Source organism: Myxocyprinus asiaticus, chromosome 28 (assembly GCF_019703515.2).
Source record: "Myxocyprinus asiaticus isolate MX2 ecotype Aquarium Trade chromosome 28, UBuf_Myxa_2, whole genome shotgun sequence".
NCBI lineage: Eukaryota > Metazoa > Chordata > Actinopteri > Cypriniformes > Catostomidae > Myxocyprinus > Myxocyprinus asiaticus.
Genome location: NC_059371.1, coordinates 19,101,882 through 19,115,303, shown reverse-complemented (window position 1 = coordinate 19,115,303; position 13,422 = coordinate 19,101,882). Strand labels below are relative to the sequence as shown.

The following is a 13,422-nucleotide window of genomic DNA, read 5'->3' as shown; positions in this document are numbered from 1 at the left end:
GAAAGGCCCTATTCATTGGAGATGTGAGCTGGAGATCACAGACATGGAACGGTCTCACTCGGGTAGCTTTTGGAAGGGGTTCCACAGTGAAGCAGTGAGATGTTACACAGGATTGGGTGGATTGTGCTTTGAGTGACAGTTAAACTCCATCTGTTGGCTTAGGCCTGATGCTAGGCTTATAGAGCCAGCATACCTGCAGGGCTAATGCACAGGTTCCCAGAGGGATAGCCATCTCCTAAACCCTCACCTCTGAATTATAGATACAACTCTACATCTGAAACTTTCTCTTTACTTTACTGGACGTGCCTCACAAATATTTCAGTGTGAGCAGCCTCGTGTGTGTGAGAGAGTAGGAAAGAAAGATGGTATTGAAGAGTGTGCAGTTGTATGCATGCAAAATCAGACTGTGTGTATGTTCTTTTTGCATGTTGGCAATGGGTTGTCGGTGTAGACTAATGTGGACCAATGCAATGATTCAAAAATGCTGTTTTTCATGTGTAAGGCTGCACATTCCAAAGCTTGTCGACTATACTAGGTGCAAACTACCAATGGTGGCTTCTGATCCAAGTCTTGGAATTTCCTCTGTGCCCGTGTGTTTACACAAGCTTCTGGTGAAGAGCATTTAGTGCTTGTGTGTGTGTGCATGTGTTTGCATATGAAGGCTTCAGGAGAGGTACACTTGAGCACTGGTCAGCACATAAAAGCTTTTTTCACAGGTCTGAAAGGCCTCCTGCATTAGGGCTATTAGATTTGAGCCTGTTATGCTTGAAGGCAGCCAGCAGATTACACCTGCGTGGGTGTGATGGGGCAACTGAATTTATGAATCGAAAACACTAAAGGAGAGTGAGACTTAGTGAGACAGGGACATCGAGAGGGTTATGGCCCAGATTTGAATCATATGTACAGTAATCATGGATAAACAGATTCTCACCTGCTTGCTGGACCTCTGCTTGGCTCAGTGAGTCAATTTTTAACTCCAGAATTTAAGATTCTTACTGCAAGTTGGTTATTAGATGCACAGCTGGTCTGACCAACTCCAATGCTAATCAGCCTGTTTATGTTTCAGTTGATCGCTTTAAAAAGCCTGGAGTCTGCATCTCGTGTTAAGCCCTCGATGAATAATGTATGTATCATAACATCATGAGCATGATAGTGTTTGCCAATTCCGCACATCTACTACGCATGGCTTTCAGAGTGATCATCAGTTTGCCTTATGTTTTGCACCTTGAGAATCCGATGGCTCTATATGCTCGACTGAAGGCTACATTTCGTTGTCGAAAGCACACTTCACTACCTATCTGTTCTTGTGTTTGAACTCGGCTCATGTGGCATGTTGTGTGCGGGGGGGGGGTTGAATAGGGAGGGGAGAGAGACTCCCCCTCCACCCCCTCCTCCTCCTCCTTTCCGTCCTCTCCATCCGCGCGCATAGCAGCCCGCGCGGATGCTGCGTCCACGGTCCTCAGCGCGCAGTTCAGCGAGGGGGCTCTCATCACACATCGCATAGAATATCCAAATATCGCTTTACCACCTCTTTGATTTACACTTTCAAGAATAAGCGTAAAAACCGTCCCCGAGCAAAATACTTTTGCCTTTTTGTTTTGCGTCGGTCGGGACAGTCATCTCGCAATTTTTCCTCTGCGGAATCTTCATTTAATCAGGCAACAACTGCACTGTATTAGGATTCATAATCTCCATCTGTAGTAAACACACCGCTGAACACCTGGGCGATAGAGGACAACATGGCAACAGCTACTGAGTGAATTCAGTCGCTATCGATGCGCCCATCTGTATTTGACTAAAGCGGATCCAGGATTTTCCCCTTCACCCAACAAACCGCGAGAATGTCCTTGGAGCATGGCCTGGTGAGTATCTCATATTTACACCAATCCGGAATGTGCATGCCATATAACAGATAGCAGTTCGTCTTCATTTAGAGTTATTAACGAACGATCTGTCTTACTGTTAAATTGTCCTTGCATATGAATGCAAATTGACACCTTTCTATCAAACCTGTCATGTTTTTTTTTTTGTTGTTATTAATGATAGCTGTCAAGTACGTAAAAACTACTGCATTGAAGCCCTGCCCGCAAAGAATATTAGTTAGGCTACTGTCAAACCATATATGATGCATATGATTAGTCACAAAGACGTCTTTCGTATTTGCCTCTATATAGGCTAATGTGTTTATGCGTTGTCCCTGTGATTGTGCATGACTGTATGCCTTTCGAAAGTGTTCTCACGTTTTTGTAAATGCCAAATTTGCAAGGTTCTCTCGTTTTGTTTGTAAATTACAACCATAGAATGCTGAGCGAAATTATGTCTATATTTGTTTAACTTGCACGCGCAGACGGATTATGTTTATAGGTGTGTTGGTTTTGGGTAACATCCCTACACTGGGCACTGGTACCCACACTAGTCACCTTGCGGCGGGGCATTGCGCTTGTTTCGGATGCGAGTGGCGCACCATCCTCTCACAAGCAGCATCCTTGCACTATAAACTCAATTAACATCGCGAGACACTCACGAGACGATAAAGAAATGCGTTTTGTTTGTAAGTATTCGTGGTCTCATTCGCGCGGGGTTCGGCATTAGGACCAATCGCCTTCTGAAGGTGAACAGTAAAGGTCATTTTATTTTAGAAAAACATCGCTGTGGTGCACCGCGAGACACACCTGACCAGTATCTGCTGCATCAGCGGCGACGGCGCGCGATACGTGAAGTTCGCTGTGTGAGTGAGTTGCTCAAAGCTGCTTGAATTTTCATTGGGAACCTTGAGGACTTTTTTCGTCCTACTGCAAGGTGTGAGGGTATGCTGGGTGTGGGACGAGGAGAGGAGGGGTAGTTGTAGTCTCGCATAGCTCAGGCAGCCCGGTGACCGCGTACTGAGTCCGTAAATCTTTGCTTGACTCTGATTGGCCATTTACGCATGACCGTCAAATCAGGATCCCGGTTCTGAGGGTTTACATAATTTTAGAGAGATTGAGAATGTTTCACTCTGCTGTTGACCGGCCTATCTGACATTTCAAGTGATTTGAAAACGAATGTACTGTTTATGATCCATTAATATGAACTGCTTATGGTCTTCTTTGTACAAATTAATGGTCACTGCTGTATCTGTATTCTTAGTTTCTGTAATCAATATTCCTGACTTTGCACTTTTCCTAAGATTTAAATTTTTCATTTTATTTATTTGTTTATACATGCAAGGCCTGTATAGGCAGATTAGTGGTTGATTGATGTGTGGTTTGCAATTAGGGTTGCCACTTAGCATCACGGCCCCTAACCACATCCTCCACAGTTTTAGCAATAAATGCGTTGAGTTAATATGCATTATTAATAAAAATTGTATATCCTTTCTTATATGCTAAAATGAGAACTGTCCTGACCCATGACTTATAAAAAAAATACATCATTTATATGTTTAAAATATATTTATTTGAATTTTCTCGATTATTTGTCTTCTTTATCTTATGTATACATTTTGGTTGATTTATACATATATATATATATATATATATATATATATATATATATATATATATATATATATATATATATATATAATCTTTATTTATTTTATTTGTTTATTTTTTCCTTCACCTGTACTTGTCTTTATGATTGTATGCATACATTGTTTGATCTTAGTGAACATTTATATAGAACTCCACAGTTTTACCACCATTTGTGGACTTTTCAGACGGTCCCTTACCACACCCTCCACAGTATTAGCACGTTTTAGCACAATTTGTGGACTTTTCAGACGGTCCCTTACCCACCGTAAGCAAATCTTCCAATTTATCTCTGTTAAATTGGCGATCTGGAACGATTTCACCGTGACGCCATCTGACCAGCTTAAATACGGGACAAATCGCGTCCCCTATTTGCTATGGCTGATTCTTACATTTTTAGACACATTTGGTCCCCCAACCAACCACAACTACTGTCCTGATTATTTCTTTATATGAATGCCATGTGAGCATGGTTTGGTGGTGGCAAAAAGTTGCCTACTTATGAGTAATAGGTCAAGGGTTACGTTGAAATCTCAATTCAATTGACACTTCTCTATGTAGTAAGACACACATACATACAATGTACTGTTTTATTTTTTATTTTATTTTTTTATTATTATTATTATTATTTTTATAATTCTTAAAAAGATAATGCACATCCTTGAAAGTTCAGTATCAAGTTTTATTAACCCTAAAATGCATGGGTGTTTCGCCAAACATCACATCCTCGGGTCTTTAGCGACCCGGTGTATAAATAGTTTTTATTTATCAATGAACATCATGCAAAGTCCAATAAACATAAAAAATCTAAATCAATATTTGGTGTGGCCACCATTGCCTTTAAATCAGCCCCAATTCTCCTAGGTACACCTGGACACAGTTTTTCTTGGTTGTTGGCAGATAAGATGTTCCAAGATTCTTGGAGAATTCGCCACAGTTCTTCTATATATTTAGTCTCAATTGCTTCTGTCTCTTCATGTAATCCCAGACTGACTCGATGTTCAGTGGGGGTCTCTGTGGGGGCAATGCCATCTGTTGCAGGGCTCCCTGTTCTTCTATTATAATCTTTTCTATTTGTAAAAGAAATGTTTGGGAGTCTAAAATGTATTTTTCCTATTGACACACTAAAGATGAAGATATAAATAACCATCTTAAGACAAATGTTTTTGTGAAACTTCTTAAGTGCCTAACACTTTTGCACAGTACTGTATATATCACAGTACTGTACACTATTCAGAAGCGAAAGGTTGAGGAATATTAAAGAGGTGTAAGGCATATCTCCAAAAAATGGATGAGGTACATGGGTAGAATATGGTTCCTGGTTACTAAAGACCTGAGGTATGCATTAAAGGGTTAAAAATTAATTGAGACTAATGGAAGTGGTCACCTCCACCCATCAAGATAAATGTTTTGGTTTCCTTTATTATGAGCAACTTTCTTTGTTAGTACAAGGAGTGACATCTGTGCACAAAAAGTGTGCTTCCACAAAAAGTGCTTAAAAACTTTACACAAAATGTTCTTTGTGCTCAAGTTCTCTGTCCAGATTGCCCTAGTTTGAATGCTGCTGTTGCATTATAAGGAAAGTTGACCTAGAAGATGTCTGGACAAAACTGCTACTGCACTCACACTTTTGTGGATAAAAATATATTCCTGAAGAATGCTGTACTAAAGAAAATAAAGAGTGTGAGAGAAAAATAGAGATTGTGGTCAGTATATGAGGTGACAATCACATCTCACAAATTCTTGAATTCACATCTTTTCAGGAATATTCCACAGATACATTCTTAAATCAATGGCCCCTGATGCTACGTCATATAAATGAACTGGTATGACTGGTGCAATATCATGTATGATTAATATGACATGAATGATAGATTGCAAAAGGAAATACAAGATATTGACCAGCTGGAATCTTCAAATTGGCAATATGGAGCTAAATTCATTAAAAAAAACTAAATATCTGGGCTGAATATTAACAAAGGCGCGGGAAGGGGAGTGCTGAGGGTGCTGAAACACTCCCTATTGAGCAAGACTGGAAAACAGTATCAACAAGATTTTATATATTTCATTGTATTTATGCAGTATATATTATACAACTGTCACTTTCAGTATATCTGTCTTTTATGTTAATAAAAACAGCATCCCATTTCTGAAAGATTTGTCATGCTTGTGGGCAGGGCTCTGCCGAACTGAAGAGAGCCCTTGTGATGGATACTAATGAACTTTTTATTCTCCCTTTTTTTCTTTTATTTACACAAAAGCAAAAGGGGAAAAAAAAAGTTATTGTTAACAATGAAACAGTAATTTGACAATAAATTGAGGTTAAATTGTGTTATTGTATAATTACTGTGTTTAATAATAAATATTGTAGTGTAATATTACAGTTTATATGAATCTTCAATTAATGGTTAATCTTAAATTTTTTGCTTCAGAAGAATGTTGTGCTTTACTCATGTGTAAGATCATCCTTTGAAATTGTAATACTGAAAAAAAACGAAAAAAAAAAAAAACAGTACAGAGCTTTAGTGATCTTGTGTTTGGTCACACTGCGGATGGCACTAAAACCTTTGAGCAAAGGACTGTCTCCCTAACTTGGTGTTTAAAATGAATCTCTTGTGTTGTTGTTGTATCCCTCACTTATTCATCCCTGTATAATCGCTGGAGATGGCTTGACTACGAAGTAGCATGAGCCAGCAAAATCTCACACATGTTAGATTAATGCATTTACACACAGAGATTATTGGCACCTTGGATATTGAAAATCTCATAAAGACATTTATTAGCAACACCCCTAAGCGCAAGGCCACATTTGGGGTCTTCAAGTAACAGGTAGGACATTTCTGAATAGCTTAATATTTTAGAATATGGGCTCATTTTAATAGCTATTTTGTCTGAACAATTAAATTGTTTTTTATGGTTATTTCTCATTCACGCTGACACGACAATAGTTTTGAACGTAGTAGAATGCATTGGCTGGCTAATTTAATGACTTAATTGCTGGTGGAAACGTTCCATTGCGTTGTGTGCGTGTGTGTGTGTGTGTGTGTGTGTGTGTGTGTGTGTGTGTGTGTGTGTGTGTGTGTGTGTGGGGTAATAGACATGATTCCAATACCCACACTTGCGGTCTTGGCCACTTGAGTGCGCGTGCACACGACAGGAAGTAAGTGTTCAAGACTGTCCCATGTCTGAAACATACCAAAGCTCAGTGCACTTCACCCACACTAAATCCACACTTGTGTGAATAGCGCTTCGGAGCGGTCTTTCAGGCTAAATGTATCCCAGAGTTCATCACGATCAGGAGCCACACCCCGCCTACCCGAGCGATCGGTGTAGGCTATTTTCGCCATGATGACTTAAAGGGAAGCTTTTCAACTTAAGTTATTTATTATAATCAGATAGTGAAACGTAAGTGAAGCATATATTTATTTTAGCATAAATGAAAATATTCAACATTATATAACTTGTTTGGGATGACTTAATATCAGCATCATAATTACAAAATATTATTTATGTTTATATTTATATACCTCTTTTTATTTTGTTTGTTCTTCCCTAATACTGCTGGTCATTTTGGTCATTTATCAGCCAGTGTGGCATACAGTATACAGTCTAGCAGTCTAAATGTTGTTTTCAAATTAAAAAATTATCAACTACTACCACAGGTTCTTTCTCATCTTTATGTATTTAAAATATACGTTTTAATGCTTTTTATTTGTTGGTGAAACCACATACTGATAAGTTGTGTAAAGCAGTCTTTGGTCGTCTTATATAATGACAAGCCAAAGCACATCATTTAAATGGTTTGTATTAGTAGCTAAATTAGTAGAATTTTTTTTTTTTTTTTTAAGTAAGTTTTATGCAGTGTATTGAGAAACAAAGTAGAAAGAAATTGCTTATATTTCATATTTTACAGCAGTTATGGACGACGCAATTTTACAGTTAAACAGTTTTTAATGTGCAAAGTATTGAAAATCAAAATGAGTAAAAATAATGAACTTTTACAATTATTTTCACACAATAAAAACATAATATATATATATATATATATATATATATATATATATATATATATATATATATATATATATTACATATTTTCTACAGCACAATACACTTCCAACAACCAGTAGTGTATTAATAAATGAAAAGATGGGTAAAATTTTCAGTTATTTATAATTTTAAGTAGCCTATAACAGTCACCGCTACCAAAAACAATCAGACTTCAGCTGAGTGAAAAGACAAAAACAGTTGTCTCAACCAGCACCAACATCTTTAAGTCTACGTGTGTCCCAACGTGCAATCAAAAGTCATACACACACTCGCAGTCTTTACATCTACTTGCACACTAGTGGCCAAACACCGGAAATACGTAAGACAAGTGGATAAGTAGGCAAGACCAAAACCGCAAGTGGGGGTATTGGGACAGGGCCATTCTCTGATGCCCTCCATGCATGATGTGTAATATCGTCTGCCTAAACTGCAGCACCCCTTGCCAAAAATTAGTTCCCGTGCCTTTGAATATAAATATAAACACTGCAAAAATACTTTTCTTAATCAATATTTTTTATATTTTTATATAATTTTTTTTAAAATATTTTTATATTTTTCTAAACATCCTTATAAAAAATTGTGTAAAATCATAAGATTTGATTTCAGAGAACATAGCTTGAATAAAGTTCATTTTTCTTACAATATTGGTATATTGCTCTTTCTTGATTTAAAGGCTCACGCAGTAATTTTTTGATGTTGAAGTATTGCCTACACTGACACCTAGTGGCTTGGGTGCTGCATCATTCAAACAGTAGTTTTCAATTACCAATGCCATTGTAGAAATTCACTATGCACAGTAAACCAGGATTATTTTAATCCATTAATGAAAATGTCCAATAACAGGGCAGTTACTGAGATTAAGTGTGTAGTATTCAGCTGGTCATGTGATACTAACATGGCTGCCCCCATGAGGGCGCCCCCGCCCCATGTAGAATAAAAGAGCTTTTATAAGGTTACTGATATGACTGAACTCTTCATCTCATGTGAGTAGTCATGATTTTATACACTATAAAATTACTATTAATTTCTTTAGAATTACAACTTTTTAAATGAGGGAAAAAAATACAGTGTGCACCTTTAAGCATAAAATTATAATTATGCTTGAATCAAGAAAAACAGTTTGTGATTAGGATACGAAAAATACTTTATTCAAGATTTTCTCTCTTAAAACAAGACTTTAGGCCTATTTATTACAATGTATCATGTTTTAAGAATGTTTAGATATTTTTACTGAAAAACAAGACAAAAATACTGGTTAAGATTTTCTTTTTTATTTTTTTTTTTTTTTTTTTTTTTTTTGCAGTGAATATGTATGTACTCTATGAGCAGACATGAGACAAAGTTACTTCCAAAAGAGAATCATGCGGAGTTGCGACTGTGTCTTGACACATGAAAGGCAACAGCAGAGCTGATACTGGGTTAGATATTCTGTGTATAGATCAGGGCATAGTGAGTGGACATGGCCCATGGGATGGTGGTTCATGGTTATATCTCCATCAGACAAAAATTACTTCAGCCTATTTGCAACACATAAATAGAACATTCATCCCATTCTTAATTATTCTGTCAACATCACATACACCAAGGAAACATATAGAATCAAGACACAAATGTCTTATCTGATTAATCAGCTGATATTTGGCCAACTGGCCAACTGTGCCTGCTCCAATTGGCCTATTCATGGATGTCAATGGATAGTGTACATGTTTTTAGGGCGGTGTATATATATATATATAATATCCCAATTCTCCTAGGTACACCTGGACACAGTTTTTCTTGATTGTTGGCAGTTAGGATGTACGAAGATTCTTGGAGAATTCACCGCAGTTCTTCTATATATTTAGGCTGTCTCAATTGCTTCTGTCTCTTTATGTAATCTCAGACTGACACGATGTTCAGTGGGGGGCACTGTGGGGGCAGTGCCATCTCTTGCAGAGCACCCTGCTCTTCTATTCTATTCTATTCTATTTACAAAAGAAATGTTTGGGAGCCTAAAATGTATTTTTCCTATTGACACACTAAAGCTGAAGATATAAATAATCATCTTATGATAAATGTTTTTGTGAAACATCTTAAGTGCCTAAAACTTTTGCACAGTACTGTATATATATATATATATATACACACACTGGCGGCCAAAAGTTTGGAACAATGTACAGATTTTGCTCTTATGGAAAGAAATTGGTACTTTGATTCATCAAAGTGGCATTCAGCTGATCATAATGTATATTCAGGACATTAATAACGTGAAAAATTACTATTACAATTTGAAAAAAATGTTCAGAACTTCTTAAACTACTTCAAAGAGTTCTCATCAAAACATCCTCCATGGGGGGCCTGGGCAGCTCAGTGGTAAAAGACGCTGGCTACCACTCCTGGAGTTCGCTAGTTCGAATCCCAGGGCGTGCTGAGTGACTCCAGCCAGGTCTCCTAAGCAACCAAATTGGCCTGGTTGCTAGGGAGGGTAGAGTCACATGGGGTAACCTCCTCGTGGTCACTATAATGTGGCTCGTTCTCAGTGGGGCACGTGGTGAGTTGAGTGTGGATGCCGCGGTGGATGGCGTGAAGCCTCCACACACGCTATGTCTCCGTGGCAATGCACTCAACAAGCCACATGATAAGATGTGTGAGTTGACGGTCTCAGAAGCGGAGGTAACTGGGATTCGTCCTCCGCCACCCGGATTGAGGCGAATCACTACATGACCACGAGGACTTAAAAGCACATTGAGAATTGGGCATTCCAAATTGGGAGAAGAAAAAAAAAATCCTCCATGTACAGCAATGACAGCTTTGCAGATCTTTGGCATTCTAGCTGTCAGTTTGTCCAGATACTCAGGTGACATTTCACTCCACACTTCCTGTAGCACTTGCCATAGATGTGGCTGTCTTGTCGGGCACTTCTCACGCACCTTACAGTCTAGCTGATCCCACAAAAGCTCAATGGGGTTAAGATCCAGAACACTCTTTTCCAATTATCTGTTGTCCAATGTCTGTTTTTTTTTTTCACTCTAACCTTTTCTTTTTGTTTTTTTGTTTCAAAAGTGTTTTTTTCTTTGCAATTCTTCCCATAAGGCCTGCACCCCTGAGTCTTCTCTTTACTGAAACTCTGATGTACTTATCCTCTTGTTTAGTTGTACATCTGGCCTTCCACATCTCTTTCTGTCCTTGTTAGAGTCAGTTGTCCTTTGTCTTTGAAGACTGTAGTGTACACCTTTGTATGAAATCTTCAGTTTTTTTTGGCAATTTCAAGCATTATATAGCCTTCATTCCTCAAAACAATGATTGACTGAGTTTCTAGAGAAAGCTGTTTCTTTTTTGCCATTTTTGATCTAATATTGACCTTAAGACATGCCAGTCTATTGCATACTGTGGCAACTCAAAAACAAACACAAAGACAAGGTTAAGCTTCATTTAATGAACAAAATAGCTTTCTGCTGTGTTTGATATAATGGCAAGTGATTTTCTAGTACCAAATTAGCAATTTAGCATGATTGGAGTGATGGCTGCTGGAAATGGGGCCTGTCTAGATTTGATCAAAAATGACTTTTTTCAAATAGTGATGATGCTGTTTTTTACATCAGTAATGTTCTGACTGTATTTTGTGATCAGTTGAATGCCACTTTGGTGAATTAAAGTACGAATTTTCTTACGAAACACCATAATTTGTACATTATTCCAAACATTTGGCTGCCAGTGTATATACTATATATATATATATATATATATATATATATATATATATATATATATATATATATATATAGTGATTTTCCAGTGAATATTGGTAAAATAGTTGATTTAAATTTGTTTATTTGCTATCGTTAAATTCCAAAACATGGCCACCAGCCACCCTGTTCTCTTGATATTGGCATAGGCCATACAAAAACCCATATCTGTCGACCACGGGCAGTTTTAAGGAACTGAAGGCAAGGAGCTTATGTTACTCCCTACAGACTCTTATGCCAGTGCAGTCTATGTTTTCACTTTGAAAGCCTGAAACCCGTGTAACAAATACAGGCCACTGCAGTGAAGGTGGATGGGAGGAGGTAAAATTGGACAAGAAAAGAACAGATGGACAAAGAGAATAAAATTGAGGATAATGGAGTGTGTGTGTGTGTGTGGAGTGGGGGGTGGGGGTGGGGTGGGCTATGAACTTATAGAGAGGAGGTAATGCATACTTAGCATGCGCTGAGTGGTTCTGTGCCAATAGGAGAAGATAAGGGAAGAAATTCAGGTTCCATTGCTGAGTAATGTGTATTTAAAAAGTTCACCATGTCACAAATGAGTCAGACAAGGTAATATCACAGCCCAGCAGGTGTAGCTACAGCTCATATGTGGTTTCAGAGTCCAGAAGTGTCATTTCAGAAAGAGTCAGAAAAAGCTGTATTGGCCAAGGGTGTTCGCACACACAAGGAATTTGGCCTGGTAACAGATACTTCCAGTACTTGCAGAAATACAACAGCTGGACACAGAATTACAGAGGAATAGCTCAGAGAGAGAGAAGAGAGAGAGAGAGAAACTTGCTCGCCGGTCCCCGGACATGCTGTTGCCCGGTCCTTAACAGCTCCTTTGCCCTCTGGCGGACGACAGCTCGCTTGGCGGGGAATCCGCGACAGCGCATCCCTCCTCCCTCCCAGGTTTCGGCACCACTGTAACAGTTAAAGGATGGGCAAGGAGGAGGCGGGAACCAGCTGAACAGTCAACATAAAGTTTATTGAGAAACTCAAACTTAAAACGACTTAAAAAAACATGAACACAGACACACACAATGCAGCCGCGTGCATCTCTATCTCTCTCAATTTCTCTTCCCAGTCCGCCCCTGGTGCAGAGTCAACTATACGCAGTGAGAAAGTTACTTAAAAAAGTAATCCACTACAAATTACCATTTTTTTCTATAAATTGTAATCACATTACTTCTCTGATTACTTCATTTAAAAAGTAATCACATTACTGATTAATTTACTTTTTAGTTACTTTCTAAAACATTTGACCGCTTATAGCATATTTAAACTAATAACTACATTTCCTCTTTGTTCATACTCTCAGCACCACGCATTTCTTCCTGACAATGACTTGTTAAGGGGTGCACGACCTTTAAATGTCAGAAACATAAATAGATGTGTATGTGAACACAATTCATATTTTTAAATGTATGCTAGTGTTGCAGAAATTCCACACTTCAGTTTTAAATACTATATGAAATATAGAAATATCAAATAAAATATAAAACAGTGAATTAAATTTTGAGCACTTGGATTTGTAAAGATAACGTGTAAATATTAATTTGTATTTGTTCAGAAAAGTTTGGATCTGTACAAGTACTGTAGCTATAAAAAAATAGCTAATTGAATATTACACACATGGGTTTCTATAGGTATCATGAATAAGTATGAATTTACATATAGTACAGAAATTTTAAATTGCACTCAGGAGATGTTGCACTGTCAAGAGACCTTACTGAGTATGAAGGAGAATTGGGGGGTGGGGTTACATTATAAAAACATTTATGAAATATTCATCAAGGCTTATTTCTTCCAGTGAGTTGGTGTTTTTATTTATTTTTTAATTATTAGCTTTTGGCATATTGCAGAGGGAGTATGTCTGTGCCTCATTCCATCAGTCTAGCAAAAATCACCTTTTACTCTTCATCAGTATGACAGAACCTTCATTATCACCACTATGTTTGATCCACTTAGTAAAGCCCTGTCAGCAGCAGGCCTGCAGGCTTCTGTGCTGTATTTACACTTGTCACTGAGACTCTCTATGAACACGATGCTCATGGAAACAAAGGTTTATTTTCTGCTCTAAAAAATAAATAAAAATAAATTACTGGCTGACAATTAGATGAAGAATCTTGTAAAGT

General features: G+C 37.8%; 1 protein-coding gene across 6 annotated transcripts in view; it reads left to right on the top strand.

Annotated features, from left to right (window-relative positions):
• Window positions 1–1,436: 1,436 nt before the first annotated feature.
• LOC127419057 (plasma membrane calcium-transporting ATPase 3) overlaps window positions 1,437–13,422 on the top strand; it is a 96,241-nt gene continuing 84,255 nt past the window's right edge. For all 6 annotated transcript variants that reach the window (XM_051660125.1, XM_051660124.1, XM_051660129.1 and 3 more), the window contains exon 1: window positions 1,437–1,862. The gene's annotated coding sequence lies outside the window, so the exon portion shown is untranslated. The remainder of the gene's footprint in view (window positions 1,863–13,422) is intronic.